The 24,991-nt window shown below is 34.6% G+C and overlaps 1 protein-coding gene across 1 annotated transcript in view; it reads right to left on the reverse strand.

Annotated features, from left to right (window-relative positions):
• Positions 1 to 24,991, reverse strand: part of Gbe1 (1,4-alpha-glucan branching enzyme 1) — a 268,536-nt gene that overhangs the window by 49,690 nt on the left and 193,855 nt on the right. The window lies entirely within an intron of this gene.

The following is a 24,991-nucleotide window of genomic DNA, read 5'->3' on the forward strand; positions in this document are numbered from 1 at the left end:
TACCACAAAACAAACTAAAACAAATACCAATCTAAGGAAGAATTTGAGGACAAATTTCATTTTATATAATAGAATACTGAGTTGCATGGGAACGAGTAGGTCAGGACCAAAATCACACTCCCTACCCTAAAAGTAGAATCTACACATCAACTTGGAAAACTGAAACAATTATCCTTGAGTCACTATTTTGATATAAACAGAATCTAGTAGGTAACCTTTGTGCAGAAGGCCCAGAATGGACAATATGAATGAAACAGCATTTATCCGCTTTTTATTCATTAGGCATCTTTCCCACCTATTTCCATATATACCCTCCAGGAGTCTTTTCAGACAATTTTACCTAATTGCTCCCACTCCATGAAATTTTAATATTACAGATACACTGCATATCTGCTTATATGCTGTGGTACTCCAGAGGGCCATAAACTATTACAACATCTTAGTTGTGTGTGTGTGTGTATGTGTGTCCTCCCTCAAGAATTAATTTCCATCTCCACTGGGGGAAGATATCGTTACCACTGGGAATGAATGAATAAGATATGTTTAAGAAACCATAAAGAGAGTCATGATGCTGGAACTGGGGTGCATACACTGCTGTATGCTTAGAAGGAACACCCTGGTGAATTGTATAGTTAATCACCTATTTTATTATATCTATTCAAAGAGAGTACAAAGGAAGTATCCCATTCAGCTCTCTTTAGCAACTATCAGAAAAATCTGATCTGAGAATATTGGGATTGGCTAGCAATCATGATAATATATTCCCAATTTTGCAAGCAAAAGAGCATATTCAACTATTTTTATTTATCCTGCTAATATTTATGTGACTGCTTTTATAGTAGAGCCTACACAAATTTTATGGGCTCAAGAAATATTACAAATTTCCTGAGACAGAGGGAGAAGGAGAGAGAGAGAGAAAGTTCCATTAGTTCATACAGCTTTCAGAAGACTCTTGTTTTAATAAAATGCCTTTTAAAAAGTCAATAAATGGATTTTCCAAAATGTACCAGGTCTATGAATGTTTATTTGTTCAGCATGTAATAATTAAATTTTAAAGTCTATAGGAAGGCATAAAATAAGCTGATCCTTAAAAAGTACTTAAGTGCACAGCATCTTATAGCAAAGAAAATATAAAATTAAAATGAATTATAATATTAAAATTATCTTTTTTAACCACATGAAACAAGTGATATTTCTTGTTAAATTATAGATAACATGTGAGAATAAGTCATGCTATCTGTATGTCATTTTATTTGGGGATAGTGTTATTAAAGATGATTGCTGTGGTGGGAAGAAGAGACAACAAAATAATACAATAGTTTCATAGTAAATTACTAGATTGGTCTTTAACACTTGTTATCAAGTAAACTATTACATTTTAATCTGTGATACATATAAAATATTTAAAGAGTATAAATTTCTAAATTATTGAAAAGTTGTGAATGTTTAGGTTTTTAAACTTAATTTTGTCATCTCTTCTTTTCATCTGAACAGTCATTTTGGCAGAACTCAAAATGGCACCTCTGAATGATGGTGGTTTTATAGTGGTAAAGTTCTAATACCTATCATACTTGGTTTTATTAAAATTAATTCATAATGTTCTGCTAGACAACAAAGTACAAACAAACTTGAAAAGCTGTTTGTGTTTTTTTCTCCAAAGCTATAAAATTCCTCAATTAAAAAAAAAACAACCTTAAAATAGACTATTTTTAAGATTATTATTTTCTAATGGTATGTATGTATATTTGTGGGTATATATACACACACACATGCATTTAATTGTGGTAGTGAAGATTGAATTCAGGATTCCTTTAGCACAGAACTATATCCCCAGTCCTTTTTATTTTTTGTTTTGAGACAGGATCTCATCCTAAATATATTTTTAAAGGGAAAATAAGCAGGCATTATGATAGCACTATTTATGTGCTGACAAAGGTGTAGTATTATCATTTTGCATTTGTAAATTATGCTTCTATGGGTAACACATTTAAAAACGTAAGTATATAAAATTCTTTTAAAATATAGACTATTTGGTGACTTTGTTATATTACAGAATTTTATATTCCTTAAAAATAATGCACTTTTCAATTCAAATTAAAGATAGCTTTTCCAAATGACAGCTACCGTATTAGTTTTATCTGAGTTGCCATAAAACTCACATTACGCCAACGTGGTGGCACACATCTGTAATCCCAGTGTCTCTGGAGGCTGAGGTAAGAAAATCACAAGTTCAAAGCCAGCTTCATCAAGGACCTACGCAATTTTGTGAGACCCTGTCTCAAAATAAAAAAATTAAAAAATAAAAATAAAAAGAACTGGGGATATAGCTCAATGGTAAAGTGCCCCTGGGTTCAATCCCCAGTGCCAAAAACATACACACACACACACACACACACACACAGAGACAACAACAATAATAAAACAGCAGCAAAAAAATCAACCAAAACAAAACTCTCATTGCACACTAAAACTGCTTAAGTAAAACAACCAGGTTAGTTTTGAATTATGAAAATAAACATAGGGGGGTTCAAAGAACTTCTTTGATATCTTTTGTATATTCAAAGAAGGACAACTCACTCTCTCTCTCTCTCTCTCTCTCTCTCTCTCTCTCTCTTTTTTTTTTTTTTTTTTTTTTTTTTTTGCAATCACACAAGAATCTTTATTGCAAGCTCGAGCCTGGACTCACAACCGTTCCTGATGCAGAGGTCCCAGGGAGTGAGTCGTGGTCCTTTGTTCAGTGAGATTTTATAGGTTTTGGGGGGATACTCTATGCTTCACAACATCACACAGCAAATCATCCCATACCACAGGAAAATCAAACAACAACTCTTAACATTGATTAGCACATTCAATGGCAGGAGCAAGTTGGGTAGGGGTGATTGGTTAGTAGAAGATGGGGATTCATTTGAACTGATTGGTTTAGGCCATGAGGGGTGTACATGCTAAACTACATGGTTTCCCAACATGTTATCAACCACCATAAACTACTGGGGGGTCATCTGGCATTCCAGGTATTTTCCCAGTTTCAAACTTATTGGAGGTTGCTAGAGGGTTGCTATGGGTCCTCACCTAGCCTAGCTGAGTCACGGATACCTGGCACCCCAGACCTCTCCTGTTATTTACAGACAAACAACTCAGCAGGGTGGGGATGGGCTTAGGAGTGCTCTGTGGGTTTTTCCAAGGACAAGAGTCACGCCCCCTTCCTTAGGACAGGACTAGAGGTAGAAGCTGCTGTTATTTATTTATTTTTAAAAATGGAGTCACATCAGTTTCTCAGAACTAGATAATAAAGAATCATGGTCAGAGAGTAAGTTAAATTCCTTACATGATGTCTCCATCCTTCTGAGAGTGTGTTCTCCCGCGTTCCATGTCAGGCTCTATCCTTTTCTTCCTCTTCTCTCTGCTGCCTCTTGTCAGTCTCTTTCCTGGCTTCCTCTTCTGCCTGTTTCTTAAGTTCTCTGGCTCTCAGTTTTTTGTTCTCATCACTCTTCACTACTGCTGTATCTACACTTGAGGGATAATTTAATTCATTCCCAATGTTTCCACCATGATGATGAATTCACAGGTTGCTCTCTAAATCGTAGGAGGCTGTATGGCATAGAAGTTATACTTAGGCTCAGCATTAGCCACCTGGGTTTGAGTATTGGTCCCATCACTTAATGATTAGGTAATCTTGACAAATTCCTTAACTTCATTGTTTCATTTCTATACTGTATGTTATTGTAGGTTAGAATAAAGCAATTCTTAGAATACCTTGTCCATAGTACCTGGCAATAAGTAAAAACCTAATAAAATATTCTTGGGGGGGGGCACTTTCTTGGAAAAAAAAGCCATGCTTATTGGATGTATCCATTCAGATGTAGATGTCTTACAAAAATCTCAAGATGATATATCCAGATCCTACAAGTCAATATCTTACCAGCCCCCAATTAGTTCTCTGTATACTTTAATGGCAACAGTGTCACCTAATTTTTTCTCTACTCATTCACATATATTCTGCCCCTATATCCTCTTGACTCTACCTGGTAAACATCATCTGGGTTTATTTTCTACAGCTGACTCTATTTACTCATTCATATTTTTTATTGGTTGTTCAAAACATTACAAAGCTCTTGACATATCATATTTCATACATTAGATTCAAGTGGGTTATGAACTCCCATTTTTATCCCAAATACAGATTGCAGAATCACATCGGTTACACATCCACATTTTTACATGATGCCATATTAGTGACTGTTGTATTCTGCTACCTTTCCTATCCTCTATTATCCCCCCTCCCCACCCCTCCCCTCTTCTCTCTCTACCCTACTGTAATTCATTTCTCTGCTTGTTTTTTCCCCATTCCCCTCACAACCTCTTATATGTAATTTTGTATAACAATGAGGGTCTCCTTCCATTTCCATGCAATTTCCCTTTTCTCTCCCTTTTCCTCCCACCTCTGTTTAATGTTATTCTTTTCCTCCTGCTCTTCCTCTTTGCTCTGTTCTTAGTTGCTCCCATTATATCAGAGAAAATATTTGGCATTTGTTTTTTAGGGATTGGCTAGCTTCACTTAGCGTAATCTGCTCTAAGGCCATCTATTTCCCTGCAAATTCCATGATTTTGTCATTTTTTAGTGCTGCGTAATACTCCATTGTGTATAAATGCCACATTTTTTTTTTTTACCCATTCATCTGTTGAAGGGTATCTGGGTTGGTTCCACAGTCCAGCTATTGTGACTTGTGCTGCTATGAACATTGATGTGGCAGTATCCCTGTAGTACGCTCTTTTAAGGTCTTCAGGGAATAGTCTGAGAAGGGCAATAGCTGGGTCAAATGGTGTTTCCATTCCCAGCTTTCCCAGGAATCTCCATACTGCTTTCCAAATTGGCCGCACCAGTTTGCAGTCCCACCAGCAATGTACAAGAGTACCCTTTTCCCCACATCCTCGCCAGCACTTGTTGTTCTTTGACTTCATAATGGCTGCCAGTCTTACTGGAGTGACATGGTATCTTAGGGTGGTTTTGATTTGCATTTCTCTGACTGCTAGAGATGGTGAGCATTTTTTCATGTACTTGTTGATTGATTGTATGTCTTCCTCTGAGACGTGTCTGTTCAGGTCTTTGGCCCATTTGTAGATTGGGTTATTTGTTTTCTTATTAATTTTTTGAGTTCTTTGTATACTCTGGATATTAGGGCTCTATCTGAAGTGTGAGGAGTAAAAATTTGTTCCCAGGATGTAGGTTCCCTATTTACCTCTCTTATTGTTTCGCTTGCTGAGAAAAAACTTTTTAGTTTGAGTAAGTCCCATTTGTTGATTCTAGTTATTAACTCTTGGGCTATGGGCGTCCTATTAAGGAATTTGGAGCCCGACCCAACAATATGTAGATCGGAGACAACTTTTTCTTCTATCAGGGTGCAGAGTCTCTGATTTGATATCAAGCTCTTTGATCCATTTTGAGTTAACTTTTGTGCATGGCGAGAGAAAGGGATTCAGTTTCATTTTGTTGCATTTGGATTTCCAGTTTTCCTAGCACCATTTGTTGAAGATACTATCCTTCCTCCATTGCATGCTTTTAGCCCCTTTATCAAATATAAGAATGTTGTAATTTTGTGGATTGGTCTCTGTGTCCTCTATTCTGTACCATTGGTCCACCCACCTGTTTTGGTACCAGTACCATGCTGTTTTTGTTACTATTGCTCTGTAGGATAGTTCGAAATCTGGTATCGCTATACCGCCTGACTCACACTTTCTGCTTAGAATTGCTTTTGCTATTCTGGGTCTTTTGTTTTTCCATATGAATTTCATAATTGTTTTATCTATTTCTACTAGAAATGCCCTTGGGATTTTGATTGGCATTGCATTAAACCTATAGAAAACTTTGGGTAATATCGGCATTTTGATGATGTTAGTTCTTCCTAACCATGAACAGGGTATATTTTTCCATCTTCTAAGGTCTTCTTCTATTTCTCTCTTTAGGGTTCTGTAGTTTTCATTGTATAAATCTTTCACCTCTTTTGTTAGGTTGATTCCCAAGTATTTTTTTTTTTTTTAGGATATTGTGAATGGGGTGGTTGTCCTCATTTCCATTTCAAAAGATTTGTCGCTGATATACTGCCACTTTGCTGAATTCATTTATTAATTCTAGTAGTTTCTTTGTAGACCCTTTTGGGTCTGTTAGATATAGTATCATATCATCCGCAAATAGTGATAATTTAAGTTCTTCTTTTCCTATTTTTATGTCTTTAATTTCTTTTGTCTGTCTAATTGCTCTGGCTAGTATTTCAAGAACTAAATTGAATAGAAGTGGTGAGAGAGGGCATCCCTGTCTTGTTCCAGATTTTAGAGGGAATGCCTTCAGTTTTTCTCCAATCAGAATAATGCTAACCTGAGGCTTAGCATATATAGCTTTTACGATGTTGAGGTAAGATACTGTTATCCCTAGTTTTTCTAGTATTTGAATATAAAGGGATGTTGTACTTTGTCGAATGCTTTTTCTGCATCTATCAAGATGATCATGTGGTTCTTATCCTTAAGTCTATTGATGTGGTGAATAACATTTATTGATTTCCATATACTGAACCAGCCTTGCATCCCAGGGATGAATCCTACTTGATCATGGTGTACAGTTTTTTTGATATGCTTTTGTATTTGATTCGCCAGGATTTTATTGAGGATTTTTGCATCTATGTTCATTAGAGATATTGGTCTGTAGTTTTCTTTCTTTGAAGTGTCTTTGTCTGGTTTTGGGATCAGGGTGAAGTTGGCCTCATAGAATGAATTTGGAAGATCTCCTTCTTTTTCTGTTTCTTGAAATAACTTGAAAAGTATTGGTATTAATTCTTGTTTGAAGGTTTTGTAAAACTCCGCTGTATATCCATCTGGTCCAGGGCTTTTCTTGGTTGGTAGTCTTTTGATGGCTTCTTCTATTTCCTCTTTTGTTATTGGTCTGTTTAAATTGTGTGTATCTTCCTGACTCAATCTGGGCAAATCATATGACTTAAGAAATTTATCGATATCTTCATTATCTTCTATTTTATTGGACTATAGGGTTTCAAAATAATTTCTAATTATCTTCTGTATTTCTGTAGTGTCCATTGTGATATTGCCTTTTTCATCCTGTATGTTGGTAATTTGAGTTCTCTCCCTTCTTCTCTTCATTAGCATGGCTAAGGGTCTGTTGATCTTATTTATTTTTTCAAAGAACCAAATTTAGTTTTATCAATTTTTTTCAATGTTTTTTTTTTTTTGTTTCAATTTCATTGATTTCCGCTCTGATTTTAATTATTTCTTGCCTTCTACTACATTTGCTGTTGTTTTGCTCTTCTTTTTCTAGGGTTTTGAGATGAAGTGTGAGTTCATTTATTTGTTGGTTTTTCCTTTTATTGAGGAATGAACTCCAGGCAATGAATTTCCCTCTTAAAACTGCTTATATTGTGTCCCATACATTCCGATATGTTGTGTCTGTATTTTCATTTATCTCTAAGAATTTTTTGATTTCCTCCTTTATGTCTTCTGTAACCCATTGATCATTTAGTAACATATTGTTCATTTTCCAGGTGATGCAGGATTTTTCCTTCCTTCTTTTATCATTGATTTCCAGTTTCATTCCATTATGATCGGATAAGATGCATGGTATTATCTCCACACCTTTATATTTACTGAGAGTTGCCCTATGGCATAATATATGGTCTATCTTTGAGAAGGATCCATGTGCTGCTGAGAAGAACGTGTATCCACTTGATGATGGTTGATATATTCTATATATGTCGTCGGTTAAGTCTAGGTTATTGATTGTGTTATTGACTTCTATAGTTTCTTTATTCAGCTTTTGTCTGGTGTATCTGTCCAATAGAGAGGGCGGCGTGTTGAAGTCACCCATAATTATTGTGTTGTGGTCTATTTGACTCTTGAACTTGAGGAGAGTTTGTTTTATGAATGTTGCAGCACCATTGTTTGGTGCATACATATTGATAATTGTTATGTCTTGTTGAAGAAGGACAACTCTTATCCACATAGACTGAAACTGTATTCAAGTATTTGATTGTTTAAGGTATAAATATGCAACAAAAATAACTTATCTAAAACAATATTTCTACTTCATACAAAATGACCTACAGCTTACAATTAAATATCTCTTTCATTTGAGCCAACAATCAAAGGGATTCTAGTATTGATGTGACCCTGGAAAACAGAGACTATATTTTCCTCATAATATCCAGAAGTTTTATTTTAAAAAATAAATGATTTGAGCTCAACATGGGGATACTGTCCATTTTATTGATTTATGCGAATAGTATAAAAAGAATTTAGACCTGTAATTTAAAACCAACTTAAAGAAATTGTGATGTCAAAAGATCTTGCAGGGCTGTATTTGGTTTGAGTTGACTGTCTTTCAAGTCCATCTTTCACATTTTCCATCAAGTAATATATCTAACCTGTAGATCTGACTGTCAATCTTTGTAAAACTCTTCCACAGCTCTCTATGACTGGGCTGCTGCTTCTGTGTGAGTTTTCTCTCTCAGCATCTTTCACATACTAAGTTAATGTGTCCCTGATTCTGCTTCACTTTCTTAGCTTTGTAGAGTCAGTATCCCAGTGATGGATATACACAGAGGACCAGGACTTGGAGAAAAGAGATACTTTAAACTCAATTCCTCCTTCTACATAAATTCTCCTTTGGTGGCTTTTCCTTGTCTTCACCTATCAGTCGAGTGTTCTTCCCTGGAATACTCACAAATATCTGTGCAGATCCAAAAGGTGTTATCAACTAACATACCCATCTATGCCTCTCTTACTTTGTCTCCTCTGTGAACAGTGGGATCCTTGAGCTAAGGGCTAAGTTTTCTGTTTTGCTCCCCAATTCCTAGGCCGGTGCTTGATGCAGTTGTAGGGACAGAATCAGTGTAGAATGAAGAATCAGTATCTCAAGGAAATAGGGGATGATTAAGTCATTTGGAAAATGTTGTTTTCGCCATTGATATGTTTCATAGACCACTATATGACACAAAATGTTATCTGTTGTTTGCCTTTTTCATTCATTGCCTTTGGATGGGTATTTACATTTAGAGTTCCAAGAACACCACTGCCAACCTTAGCATTCATTTCAGGTGAAACAAGAAATGTTGGGTTTTATGGGGGTAGTGCTGTGGACTATAAGATTTTTTTATTATTGATTTTTTAAAAAATAATTGACAGCGGAATTCATTACAATTCTTATTACTTGTATACAACACACTTTTTCATATCTCTGTTTTATATAAAATTTGTTGACAACAATTCGTGTCTTCATACATGTACTTTGGATAATGATGTCTATAAGTTTTGAAGCAGAAAAGTTGTATTCAAATTCTGGTTTCTGTATAAGCATAAGGAGCACTTAAAAAACTTTTATTTTTTTATGTGTGAAGTGAAGATGATCATAACTGCATCGAAGGGAAAAAACAAAGCTTTAAATAATAAATTATGTGTAAAACACTTCACATACTGACTCAGAGTGAATGTGCAGGAAATTATGGTTACTTTTAGAGAACATGCCAAAATATTTTCAGGTTGAGACAAGTCAACTAAATAATCTGAATCTCCTCAAAGTTTCAGGGAAAGAATATTCCCAAAGAAAAGCCTAATCTTTCTTAGGAAGGAAAAGGAAAGTTACTATATTTTCCAAGGGACTGAAAGGATATCTCTCTACTCCTAATTGCATATAGTTCTTTTTCACATGCTTTTCTTTTTTCTTAGGTGGAGACCCAGGGGTTAGAGAAGTAAAGATTCAGATAGTGACATAGTTTTTAAACCCAGAAATTCATTTTTTAAGTTCTTACCCTCCTATTGTTAAGCTGCTCAGTAGAAAGGTTCCTAAAAGCATAATATTTTTGTTCTGAACACTTACTACATTCTAGGAGGTGACAGACACACAGCTCATCAGCTCTAGCAATATATGATCAATTGTACTTTGTAGTGTATGAATCCTTATACCCTAGAATCACTAAGAAAGTTGGACATTCAGCCTTTAAGCTAAAATAAGGACTCTGATCAATAATCTTTTGAAGGAGATCTATGGAATTTAAATTTATTTATTTATTTATTTATTTATTTATTTATTTATTATTGGTGTGTATGTGTGTGTGTGAGAACATGAGTGAGTGAAAGATTGAGGTGGGGATGGATGGAGAGGAGAACCTTTCAAAACCTATAGAAAGTGCTAAGTCATTGTGAGCCAAAGAAGAAGATAGGAGAGAATTAGTGAAGGTGAGAGATGATTTAAGAGCTTAATATCACAGCAAATATACATACATAAAGACAAACCATATCACAGAACAGTAGGGTAAATTAGGACAGGTGGTTCTGCTAATCCTTTATTGGTACGTTTCATCAACAAAATGAGGTTCTCTCACAAGTGGGTCTTTGAGCTTAGATCAGGATTAAACAAAAGTTCAACACTCTATTGGCGACTCAAAGCTAGTGAAAATTACCCTGTGTTCATTTATCTTTATTCGCATCTCCTAGGGTAGCATCCTCCCACCCCTCAACCAACACCTTAGGAGGAGAACCATTTGATAGAGCATCCTAGAACTAGCAATTTCCTCATATTTAGAGAATTCTTATGTGGGATATGGAGGCTCATGTTTGAGATGCGAAGCTCTGAACTTTTTCTAAAATACTTTGTAAGAAAGAAGGTTTCATGAAATTCTATATAAAATGTTAAAGCATACAATTTCTGTAATAGTGTCATTCCTTAACAACCCTCCTATCCCCCTCACAGAGATCCACATGTTTAAAGTTTATTCCCACATTGGCTATACTAACAAGTGGTGAAACTTTTAAGAGACAGGGCCAGCTGGGCATGCCTGCAATTCCAGTGACTGGGGAGGCTCAGGCAAGTGGATCACACATTCAACACCTGACTTAGCAACTCAGTGAGTCCTTAAGCAACTTAGTAATACCCTGTCTCAAAATTTTAAAAAAGGGCTAAGGATATGTCTCAGTGGTAAAGCTCCTCTGGATTCAATCCCCAGTACTAGAGCGGGGGAAAATTGAGTCTCAGTGAGAGGTTTTTAGGTCATTGGGGATATGCCCTTCAAGGGGGCTTCCTTCCTCTTTTTCCTTCCTGGTGATGACATAAATGGTGTTGGTTTGCCAAATGCTCATGCCATGATGTGCTGCTTCATCCCAGGCCCAAAGCAGTGAATACAACCAACTATGAACTGGAACCTCCAAAACCACAAGCCAAAACAAACATTTTTTTTTCTTTACAAAAGTATTATCTCAGATAGTGACAGAAGATTAGCACAATCTATATTCCGCAAACTTAAGGTTCTACAACTTTTGGAGGGTGGTAGGAATACTGGGGATCAAGCCCAGGGGCACTTTATCACTAAACTACATCCCCACTCCTTTTTGTTTTTAGAGATAGGGTCTTACTAAGTTGCTTAGGGCCTTGTTAATTTGCTGTGGCTGGTCTCAAACTTGTAATACTTCTGCCTCAACCTCCAGAGTCTCTAGGAATACAGGAGTGTATTACTGTACCCAAGATGGTTGTGCACCTTAATACTATGGTTTAAATACTATGGGTCTTCTTCTAATTCAGGGTTGTGTGCATAAAGAGTCCACTCAGAGGCATATATAATATAGTGTATACACACAAACATTCAATATTTATACATAGAGAAAACACAAACTATATATGTGTGTACATATATACATAAACATAGATGCAGACCCCACTGAGAATAATACAGATGTTAATGTTATTACAATTGTACTTTTTCCACTGGTATTTATTATAAAATCCATGCCAATTTTATTCTTTTGATAGATTAGGAAATTTGTTCTGTAGCCTGCAAGTCAAAATCTATGTATGTGATAATCTCACCTTGAGTCATGGAGATAAAAAAGTGATTATGTGGGACTTCTCTGTGCTTAGAATTTTTCCTTCTAAATAGTAATAAAATTATATTCTTCCTCAAGGAGAAAGTAGGTTTGACCAAAAATCTATAGCATATAAGGAATAATACTGCATTGGTGGCATGTTCTGTATGGAAAAACAATCTTATTTTCCCAAAAAGTATCTTTAATGAAAATAAACTATTGAGCAATAATAATAATATCTCCACTATTCTGAGTGGGTTTCTCCTGTAATAAATCAGACATGAGTTCCTATTTCTGAAGTAAAAGTATTTAGGAGAAAGGAACCAAAACCAAATAAAACTTGCTTTTCTTCCCCTTGTCAACAACCAGATAATAACATTTTCATATCCCCAATGTATGTCAATGGAAGCAGAAAGAGAAAAATGCAGATAAGATGCATAACATTTGTCAGTACGTTAAGACGAGGTTTCTCTAAAGTGGATCCTCAGCAAGAATGAGGGGAGAAAATCTTGTTCCTGAAAGCTAATCTAGCAGAAATAAGGAGCCTTTCTGGCACTGGGCATTTAAATCACAGAGGAGAAAAAGGAAGGGAATTCTCCAAGCTGGCCTGCAGTGGGTAGTCTTATCCTATGTTTTTTGTCCTACCTTCATTTTTGTACTTCCTTTGTTAGTGGATCTCTGTGTTGTACATCTATATATCAAAATCACTTGGTATGATTTTTAAATGCCAGAGTCTTACATCTGGCTCAGATGGTCTGGTAGACCTCAGGCTTCAGTATTTTAAAGCTCCCCAGATAATTGTTGTGGTGTTTCCTTTACTCTTTGCACACTGTCACAGTCATGGTAGGTTCTCATTAAAGCCAGCTAAAATTGGTTATCAGTGGGCCATGAATCAAATCAGGCCCATTACTTTTAGGTCTCTGCCATTCAGAATATATGCTATTTGTGTTTTGGAGCATTTTAATGGGGCTTCAAGCCATTTACAACTGCTCATACTGAGAATTTTGGAGTTTTATAGACTTCTACAAGTCATGTTGCATTCAGTAAACTTGCCTCAACAAGCTAAAAGAAAATGCCAAAAATTAGCACTCCTGCTGTTCAGGAGAGTGTATTTTGTCTTCCTATAACTGCTTCAATTCCAGCACTTAGCAGGAAGACATTTAAATTTTTATTGTATTCCTATCTATCAGAAAAAGAAGAATTTACAAGTTTGACACTAAACAATCACAGATGGAAGATATGAAGTAAGATCACACATATTACACTGAGTATCAATAAATGTAGACTGACACTTAGGACAAAATCCATCTAACTTTCCCTGTGGCTTGGGGAGAATGTAAGATACTCATTAAAGAATGTCCCACAGAATTTTCAAATGTCAAAATACAATATAATCATATTGAGAAAATCCTTCAAATTTAGTAATGGAAATTTCATAACACTGCTGAGAGAGAAAATTGCTAGTTTGTAATTGTGCCTTTTTCTCCACAGGTATCACTCATTATAGGAACTAGAATAACATCATGATAATGAAATTCCTAAACAAGAAAGCAGGAGAAACATATGTGCACATATCAGATGACCCACATTATAAACAAAAAATAGTTTGTTCTCTAACAACATGATTTTAGTTTGCAGGTAAGCCTCTTTATATACTTTATGTGCCAATCTTTTATATACAAACAATATAGAAATAACACAAGATGTTTCTAATTTACATTTTATATATAGATATTTTAGAAAGTGTCTTGATAGCATCCAGGAGCAGACCCAGTCTGATTTGCCTTGTTTATTAAGGGAAGAACAAATCCAACCTCCTGGCCATTCACTGCTAGTTGAAGTCATACTCTAATCTCTCAGAACTTCCCTTCTCTTCCGTCCCCTTCTTCCCCAATCCTCCTGCTGTGCCCTCTACATTTTCTGTTCTTTAACAGAAATACTTTCCTATATCTTTTATATCCTCTTGAAATTCTCTCTTCTCTTCCTAGCCTTACAAATCCCTTGGAAATCTTTAAAAATTTTCTTTTTCAATGGCCAGACCACAGCCAAGACCAATTAAATCACAAATTCCAGAGGTAGGATGGAAACATCATTTTTAAAAACTCTCCAGGTAGCTCCAAGGCACAGGTAATTTTTTTGTACCAATAATTTACTAGTTCTTTATTAGTTATTTGCTAGCACTTTCAAAGCCCTTCCTTGTTTTTTGACAGGTGCCTGACAAAACTCCTACCCTTGGTCCACCCTGGCTTTAAAAAGGCAGTAGACCGAGAGGCTGACTCATCTGTAGACCTGATTGCAGATATCAAGTGGGCATGCAACATTACCTAGACACCCTATGTTGCTTTTCTAATAATTTCATTTCTGAAGATGTCTACTTCATATCTTCTACTCTTTTCTCAAACATCATTTATTCCCTTATTTTTCAGCCTCAAATGATGAACTTACCCCACTATCTATATACAATTCACCTTCAAGATACTCCACTTAAGACCAACTGCACCTGTACCCATTCTTGTCCTTTTGCTGGGAAGAAGAAGTGGCAGTCCATATTGATGGTAATCTCCCCATTTGTGCTCTGAAACTACAGAAGTTCCATTATGTACCACAGAACCTTACCCTTTGCACAGCCCATTTTGAACACAAATGTTCTTATATTTCATAAGAAAAAAATTTCCATTGATCCCCATCCACCTCCACCTACCATCTTATTTATCTGTTCTCTTTATGAGACAAACAGCTTAAGTGAACTGTTTGCAAAAGTGTTGCCTGATGTGCACTCTTACAACCTCTGAAAATCTGCTTCTATGCTCAATGTCCCCTCACAATCACCTCTATTTCATTCACCAGTAGCAACTTTTTTTCTCATTTTACTCAGCTGCAATATTATCAGTCCCCACAGTGGTCATTTCCTCTCTTTTTGATATACTACACATTGGCTTTCAGAATGGTACACTCACATGATCTTCCTTCCTTTATCTATACCATTCCTTCTCAGTCTCCTTTGATGGCTTCTCTTTGTTTGGACATTAGTGTTCCTCTGGCTCTGCCCTGGGTCTTCTTTTCTTCTTGGGTCATAGTTCAGTATTCTAGGAACTGATATTATGTATACCATGCTATAGTAACATGCATATGTGGAAGTCTTCCAAATTTTATTTCTCAAGCCCAATGTTCACTAAGTTCCTTGCCATTTGAGTATTTCAAATAAGCTTAAAGTCAATGTGTCTAAAATTAGACTTCTTACTTTTTGGCCCTAACCTGACTCCCTAAACCTCATTTTTCTTATACTATTAATTGGTTCAACCAAATGCTGACAGCCAAACCAAAAAACCTCAAAGTCATCTTTGATTATTCTTTGTCACATATCCAAACTATTATCAAGACTTGCCAATTCATTCTACTTCCAAAACTATATCTTGGCTCTTTCCCTTTTTCTACCTCCACTGTCATCATCGTAACTTCTTGATTACTTCCACAACCTCCTCAGTGATATCCCTCTCTTCTCTCCTGCCCCATTCAGTCCATAAAAACTAGCAAAAGTTATTGACATAAAACAAATACTGGACCTTTATATGCTTCTCCTTAAAACCCACATTAACTGATAATGCAATGTCCACTTTTTATGTCACACCTCTTTGGCTATAGTAGCCTTGATGACCTAACCCTACCTAATTCTTACCTGCTTTTCCAACCTAATACCTCTACCCCTTATTCTAGAGTACTAGGTTATAGTATCAATTCTCTTTCATTTCCTTGTATGCCCACCACAGGGCCCTTGAACATTTAGTTGTCTTTAGAAAGTTCTTTTCTGCATTCTTTATAAACAATAGGTTTCAAATCTTTAAAGATCTAGCTTAAAATTATTTTACTGTTCTCTGTTTTAACAATGATTTTGTTTCCTTTATGTCACTTATCTACATTATTTATCTGTTTGTTTTTCACTTGTTTGCCATCTGAAGTTTGTTGTCCTAATAGAAATTAAGCTCCCTGAGGGCAGTGACTCATCTATCCTGTCCACTTTGCACCTCAAGCATTTAGTACAGTATCTGAAACAATTTCTGCCACGAGATATGTATTTTAATGACTATTTGAATTAATGAATAAGTAAATGAAACCAAGGATTCAAAGTTCCCTAAATGCTTTATGGACTGTTGTTTTCAGATGAGGTCTTGTGCTGTGTTACACAGGCCGGCCTCCACTTTGGGGCTCAAGTGATCTTCCTGCCTCAGCTATGAAGCAAATGGGACTATTGGCACACCAGTGACTACAGGTGCATGCAGCTGCACCTGGAGAGACAGGATTCATCCATTCTTTCTTTCTTTCTTTTCCTCCTTCCTAATTATTTATATATTTGATTCTAGGGATCAAACCCAGGGCCTCACACCTGCTGGGCCAATACTACCACTGAACTACATCACCATTCCTATTCTTAAAAGTTGGTTTAAGGAGAAGAAAAAATGCTAAAAACATTGTGGGTTTTCGTGTGTGTATGTGTAAGAATGTGTGCACATGTATATGCACATATATTGAAAGATATGTCCATTTATAATACATATGTAATAGAAAAGAAAACATTCACACAGATTGGAATCATCTAGCCTCAATTATATAATTTAAAATTTTCTTTCTAATTTAAAACTTTTCTTGCTTTCATTAATAAGATGACATAAATATCCCAGTTATTTCCTGTAAAAAAATGCATGCATGTTGTAAAGTGTATAATAAAGATCTTAGAATACTAAAGTAATTGCATGCGACTAATACTAGGAAATATGTTTACTTAATACATAAATATTAGTTCAATTCACTGGTCACAATAGTTTTATGAAACATTTTTATAATTATACTGGGAAATTTTTAGGCTTTCTTATATTTCCAAATTACTTTTGGAAACAAAAGTATTTTCATGTTTTGAGAGGTTATTACTGACATTACAAGTAGTAATGACAAATAATGGGGAAGTATTTCTTAACACTGATTTAAATATAAGTCATTGGGACTTAAATTTTACTTTGATTTCAAAACTACTCTAAAAGTAACATAAATAAGATTATTTAAAATGTCAACTAATATCCTTTTCACCTTGTTTTGGCATGACAATGCTATGGTGTTCCAGGAGGAAATATTTTTGGGGGTGGGGAGTGCAGGGGCAGTTAGCAGAGATGATCAGGTTCCTGTTACTCAAGAAAATGACCAGTGAGTGGTACACACACAACTACCATGACTGTCCATTAGCCATAACATAGTTACATGGCCTCATTAGGCTTCAAGAGAACCTGGAAAATGTACTCTTTATTCTGGTCATCTATTTACCCAGTTAAAATTTTGAGGAGAATTGTTAATGGAGAAGACAAACAGTCACATTAATATCTAACTGATAATGTTGTGTGTGTGTATGTGTGTGTGTGTGTGTGTGTGTGTGTGTGTATGTGTGTATGTACATACACATACACACAATGGAGTTTTACGCAGCCATAAAGAAAAATAAAATTATGACATTTGCTGGTAAATAGGTGGAAGTGGAGAAAATCATGTTAAATGAAGTTACCCAAACTCAGGAAGTCAAAGCTCAAATATTTTCTCTGATATGCAGAAGCCAGAGTGAAATAAGGAAAAAAGAAAAGGGTACGGGAATTCCATGAAAATAAATACAAGAGAAATACATAGAGTAGAGAAAGGGAACTGAGAGAGAGGGATAGGAAAAAGGAGGAATTGTGGAATGAAACTGACTAAATTTTATGCTATGTACATATATGAACATACCAGTTAATTTCATATTTATGTATACATATATAAAGCATCAATTAAAAAACAGTAAATAAATAGAAGAAAAACCGGAAAAAAAATGGAACAGAAAAATGGAGTGGGGGATAAAGGTGGGGGAGACATGGAATATAGCTCAGATGTAGGGCAACCCTGGATTCAAGCACCAATATGGTAGGGTGGAGGAAGGGAATTTGAAGTTTGAACTGGACTAATAGTAGTTTTCAATTTTTAATTCTCGAAACTTAGTTAGAATAAAAGAAGGTATGGGTTCTTATGGGACTATAAAAACCATAAAGTAACACTTTAAGCAAACTTGTCCATATGTCAGATATGTCAAATAATTCTACAATGCCTTATATAAAAGATAAAGATAACCCCCAATTTCTTTTAGTGGTAGGAATCAGATTTTTAAAGTCAGAACAGTTTCATTCAGGATCTAAATCTTTACTAACAGGAAAAGCAGCATATTACTTTGAAACTGGGAAAAACAGGAAAGAATGAGGTAAAGTAAATTTCAGGTAGAGGGATAAGAAAAATGCAGAATTTTGGAAGTTTCACTTGTTACATCATTTTTCTTAGAGTTTTCTGCACATACAGCTCCTCCTACATATTTTAAGTTATTTCCTCCTTTTCCTTTTTTTCCCCCTACATTGAACAAGAAAGAGACTTGATATGGAAACAATGAGTTTAACTTGAAGGAATAAATGAGTAAATGAATGAATGAGCAAACAAATTAGTGAGTCCTGATGATCCCAAACTTCTGATATTTCAGTTTGTGTATTAAACATAATGTCACAGGCAATATTTTATTATAAAAATGTGAGTTTTCAGTTTCTAGATTACTGCTATTTATAGTAGTGAAATCTTGCTTGATCTGTTGACTTAACTTTGCTACTTCAGTTTTTTTAATGAGAGATTTGAATCATTTATGTTTTGAGATATACCCAGAGTTATAATGTGGCATTAAAATTTCAAATCAAATGAAGTGTACTTATTTAAAAAGTGTTCGTCTCTAATGCTATAAGCCCCAAAAGGAAGAAAAAAAAAAAAGACAACTGAGAAAGCAAAGGTTCTATTACAAGAATAATTCTTGATTCCATTTAAAGGTTTCTGCACAAGTGAAATATTAATGTGACAGTACTGAAAGTGATTTAGGTCACTCTGCTTTTGAATCTCAACCCATATATGATGAAACCAAAGAAGATAAAATCAAATGGGGGGGGGGGGGCAAATAAGTTCCTTTGACACCAAACTGGCAAACTGGCAACAAAGCTACTGACAAAAAGATGCAGTTTCTACGAGAAAACCAAGCTATTCTTCTTAGAGTTATTAGATAAGAGACTTGATTACTTTAAATGAAAAAAAAATTGTTATTATCAACTACCCATTACACCTTTCTCTTCACTCTTGTCCAGTTTAGTGTAGAGTTATAAAGAACTCTCTGAAAAGCAAGAGAATATTCCTTAAAAGCCACTTGTGATTTAATGATGATATTTTTAGTTTAAAAAATTCACATTTTAAAAACTATTCACTAATATTACTTCATTTTCTAATTTATGGTTGTCTTCTGATTGTTTCTTTTTTTGATTCTAAAATTGCATGCTACCTCATCTGCCAACATTTTAAATCACAAGGTATATGCTTAATATTTATATTTTAATTTGTTTTATTTGATATTTTAAAATGCTTATAGGTAGTTCTATCTAAAATCGAATAAATATTTGCTTTCCTCTCTCTTTTTATATTTCTAAGCAGTCTGTAACTAAAGAAGGCTATTATGTTGTTATTTTGGTATTACATGAAAGTAAGACTGAAGTATCAGCTTGGTATTTTTTCCTGGTTGTGTGATCAACAGAAACAGTAACCAATTTACTTACCTAAACTCATCTTTATATCAATTCCTGAGGAACCACGTGATAAAATCATGTGACTACTCACCCCCAGCTGATGGGATTAGGAAATTATAATATTTCCATGATAACCAGGTAATCATCAGAAAACTAGGCAAACTATATTCCTATCTTCATTACTTTTCTTCCTTTGAATTGCCTTTTCAGTTTATCTACATAAAATTAACATATATTCACTGAGGTCATCTCATGTGTGAGCAGCTATTTTTCATATTTATCTTTAACCATCAAATATACTTAATTAGAAATTACAAAAAGCAATAAAGACATTCACATAGGTTGCCAGCCATCATACTTCATTTTTCTAAACCATATCCTTTCAGTTATATTACAAATATAAAAAAGTAAACTATCTGGAAACTCACTGATTAATAAAAGATCTTTATTACTGAAGAATTCAAGATATTTTTTAAATGAGTGAAATCACCCTTTTTATAAATATACTTGTCAATCAGCATATGACCTCTAAATTGATTTATTTAGGCTTGAGTTGTTTTCATTTGCTTGACATTTAATATTCTCAATTGATTTTAATCTCAAATTATCACCCCATTGCTTCAGTTACATACCTAAACTATTTTTTGCTAACCTCACTGCCTGGTTCTTCGTGCCTTCCCCATTGATCTGGATGAAGCAGTTCCTAAATTTCACCCCAAATCTCCTAACCCAGTTTCCTACATATGACATGATACTCTTTGCTCATCTCTTTTCCTATACCTAGTGTATATACTAGTAAAAAGACACTTGTCTGTCACTTGTTTGTTTCCTCTTATGAATTTTGAGGTCTAGTGGGCAAGAACTATTTTTCAGATCCAAATATACCACTAAACAATACATAGTAAATATAGTAGATACATAAAAATATCTGAAGAATGAATTTTATAAATTGTGATAAAAACAATCTAGAAAATGTTATGATTATATTAAAATTATAATTTAAATTGACACATATCTCAAATTCATTAACTCTTTAAGTTGAACTTGCCTTGAGAGTTAAGTTGCCTCCTCTCCTGCTCTCCCTCTCCTTCGGCTCTTCTTTCTTTCCTTTTCCCTGATCCCTCCCTTCCCCTTCTCTTTCTTCCCTTGTATTTGTGTATATAGAAATTCTGTGCACAGGTACAACAGAAATATATTTCAAATTGGCTTTGATGCTCTAGACATGTGTACAGACCATGTATATATAAAAACAATGCAATAGATACATAAAACTTACTTACTGATAAATATGATACTGCCTTACCCAGAGATATGAAAACAGATGAGGCAAAATTCAGATTCCTCATACATGAAAGCTAAGATTGTTTTAGTAGCAACACTCAACATACATCATTGTCAATGAAAAACAAACAAGAACAAAAAAGAAATATTTACTCTTGGTAAGACTGCAGAAATGGATTCATGTATCACATAAAATGGAAAAACATCATTGATTTTTTTCAAAGAATTATTATCTTTTCTAATGTTTTAAAAGCTAAATTAATTAGCATATTATTTTTGCCCCCATCCCAAACTTAACATTTTAAAGAAACTTATATTCAATAGTGTATCACCCGACAATATTCTAAAATATAATCTTGGATGGAGTTAGAATACCAGCATTCAGAATCCACATAATTAAGAAAATAATTGATAATATTATAAACAGTAACAGTACATTTAAATAAAAATCAACTATGGGGTATGTGCTTGAAAATATTTTGTTTTGTATACGCATTAAATCACTGCACTCTCAAAAACAATCCTGTGAGGCAGGTATTACCTCTGTGCAAAGGAAAGCAAAGAGGGACAATTTGTCTCACATAGGCCCATAGATGAAAAGGGGATAGGTCTGAATTCTGATTAGATGGTTTCCTTAACCAGTATGTTCTGTCTTTTCCAATATATTAATTGATCATACACTTGTGGCTAACCTTCATATAAAGTATAACTGAATTCCAATTTTCTCTCATTGTAAATCATAGCATACAAGACTACACATGTCTCTTTACCTCCCAGAGTTGTAGTTTTAGCAAAATGGAACTTGGAATGTCTACCTAGCATTATTTAGTATTCTCTTAACTTTCAGCTCCAAGTTTCCTTGCAACTAGGATTATGCACACACCCACAAAAAGTTAAGTTAGTAATGCATATAAAAGTGTTTTAGAAAGTATAAACACTAAGCCAACGTTAACTAGATATAAAAATATAATAATAATTTAGCCATCCATGCTCCCCTTCAATATTTTTTCATATGTATATATGACAGAAGAGGAAATATAAACCTACTCATGAAACCAACTAAAATAATCTAGCTAGTAAAAAAAATTGTATAGCAATATTCCCTTACTTTAAATAGAGTGATAAAAATTGAAACTCAAAATTAGAAATATATGACAAAAAATAAAAATACTTTGGCGAAACTGGATGATTCTCAAAAAATCCATATTGACATTAAAGATTTCTGATAATCAGAACACATATCTTGTGCTTCACAAACTTATGTAAATGTCTTTTAATGAAAAATTTTAAAATGTTCTATTGTTCTTTTTTCCTTTGTTCACTTTTTCTGTATTATAGGAAAATAAAAAACAAAATTCTTAACAGTTAATAACTTTTAAAATATAACATGTTAATAACTTTTAAAAAATAATGTGGTTGTTTACTCATATTTTAAAATGTCTAAAATATGAGTAAACAACCACATTATTTCTCAGTCTTGAGGAATTATTAAAATTGCTCTTCTTAAATATTAATTTCTTACATGCCAATGTAAACCTACTCTGCTTTTAACTACAACAGTAATTGAAAGTAATAAACTAATAATAAAAATATTACAAGATAATATTGCACACACACAGACACACACACTATCCTTTTAAGAAAACAGACAGCTTTGTGATATGCTGGGTAGTGTGCTAGCTTGTGTAGACACAAAACAGTGAATGTGACATAGATGGTCCGTATTTTCACTAAGGATTCAATGTAACAAGGAAAACACATATATAAGAGTTTTTCAAAAGTTACTTTGTTAAACCAAATGAAAGACAAGTAGAGAGTGCTATAAAAACATGCAAAGGGAAACACCAGCCAAGTGCGAGGCTTTAGGAAAGGCCTAAATAAATGAGGTCTGAAGACCAAAGATTTTACCAGATGTGGGAGAGAGTGTTTGAAGGTTTGTGTGGGATGATTCCAGCTGTGTGTGTGGTTTACACCAAAAGATACACGGTTCAGAGGAGAAGGAGGTTGTGCTAAAAGCTGATGTGCTTGGCTGGAGCTAAGAGATCAAGGTGGGGGACCCATGAGAGTCCTTTGATGTGAGGCTGACAGGTTGGCTAGAAGACACCACAGTTACTGAAGGCTTTTAAGGAGGACAATAACATGATCAGAGAAGGAGGGATATATATTTAAAATCATGAAGCTCATTGGGAGAAATATTATATTCCATAAACAATATAAAGAATCAGACATTTTATAACCATTAGGATATTACTGATTTCAAAGTTAGTAGAAGAATGTTCAATTTAGTTAAGATATTGAGAAGGAATCTTTTAAAAAGAGGTGTTAGAGCTAAAATTAGAAGCCAATTTTTTCAAAGACAAAGAAAGAATAAAACTACAAAAGAGCTCTCATTCTTATACCAAAGAATAACCTCAAAATTATATTTGATACCAAAATGTCAATTTACCAATCTTTTAGAAATAAAAGATGTTATAATTATGTCTGTTTATTGTAGTACTATTAAAAGTTCCACAAGAAGAGTTTCCAAAACATAAGAGACACTCAGTTTGTCCTAGCTGATTTTATACAATTCAAGTGATAATATTAATATTCCAGTAAGTTTATGGAGTTCCCAGATTTGTCAGTGCCCTAGCTCTCTGGAAAATGCTTTTACCCTCAGGAGAACACTGACCAAGTAACAACAAATACTTCAGATTATTAAATTTTATCAAACCTTTCTTAAAGTTATTGATTTTAAATTAGATATGGCCTTTAAGTGTCTGTCAGGTACAGATGGCTTTATTTTAATCTGATGCTTGCCTTGAGGCTCTGCTATGCACACAGGTCTAGATTCAAGTCTTCCTACAAAAAAAGTCTCAGACAATGGACTATATTATACATTTATAACTAGTGACACTCTAGACTATTAATGGAGGTAAATTGATGTTACAGCATTCAGACCAAAGCAGCAGACTGAATTAGAACTTTTAGATTTTCAGATGTTGGCTTCAAGAATTAATGACACAGGACTAAATACATGAAAAGAGACATCTATTTTATTTTTTTCTCTGAAAAATTGTGTTGGTGTATGTGTGTGTGTGTGTGTGTGTGTGTGTGTGTGTGTATAAGTCCTTTCTATAAAACAATTTAATGGGCCATGCTCTCATAAACAAAAATATAAAACATTTTAAATCTCCCTCTAACACCCTGTTCTCCAAATTTTACATGGTGACAAACTTATTTGCATAGACAAACTTCTTTGTCAAACTTATTTGTTATGGTTTGGATATGAGGTATCTCCCAAAAGTTCACCTGTGACACAATGCAAGAAGGTTCAGAGGAGAAATGATTGGGTTATAAGATTCTAAACCAATCAGTGAATTAATCCCTTGATAGACATTAACTGAGTGGTAACTTAAATGGTAGGGTATGGCTGGAGGAAGTAGGAATTAGGGTGTGGCTTCTGGCAAGTAGAGACCTCTCTCTCTGGATTATTAGGTGAGATGCTTCCCTCTGCCACACACTTCTGCCATAATGTTCAGTCTCATCTTGAGTCCTAAGGAATGGGGCCAGTCGTCTTTGGACTGAGTCCTCTGAAGCCATGATCCCTCAAATAAACTTTTCCTCCTCTATAGTTGTTCTGGTTGGGTACTATTAGAGCAGCGAAAAATCTGACTGAAGTATTCATAGAGTCCAAATTTTCACAAGAATATACTTTAAGAGATTTATTGTGCAGCCAAGGCCTTACTGGGATGGTGATGTTAAAGTCTGATACAATTACGCAAGATAGGACCAGTTGCTTTTATGGAACCAATGCTGACTTTGGTTAAGGTTCCAAGTCCATCCAGGAAAACTGGCCTGGTACTTGGTTGATGGGCTGCAGATTCCCAGGTCAGGAAGGTTATTTCCTGATAGGCCAGGAGTATTAACAAATTTTGGCAACACTGAGAAGAGAGCAATATATTCAAAGGTACAGTAGTATAGGTAAAATCCAACATAAGATTTCTTGGATTTGTCTTCCTAACTTGCAGTTAGCAAATAAAAGAGACTTTTAAAAATCCAGGGTCTGAGGTTGTAGTTCAGTGGAGGAGTGCTTGTCTTGTATGTGTGAGGCACTGGGTTTGATTCTTAGCACCACATAAATATAAATTTTAAAAAATAAAGGTATTGTGTCCATCTACAATTAAAATTTTTTTTAAAAGTCTGAGACTTCATATGAAAACTTTCAGACGAAAATGCATAAACCAAATGCTCTGAGACTTTTGTCATAA

Source organism: Callospermophilus lateralis, chromosome 10 (assembly GCF_048772815.1).
Source record: "Callospermophilus lateralis isolate mCalLat2 chromosome 10, mCalLat2.hap1, whole genome shotgun sequence".
NCBI lineage: Eukaryota > Metazoa > Chordata > Mammalia > Rodentia > Sciuridae > Callospermophilus > Callospermophilus lateralis.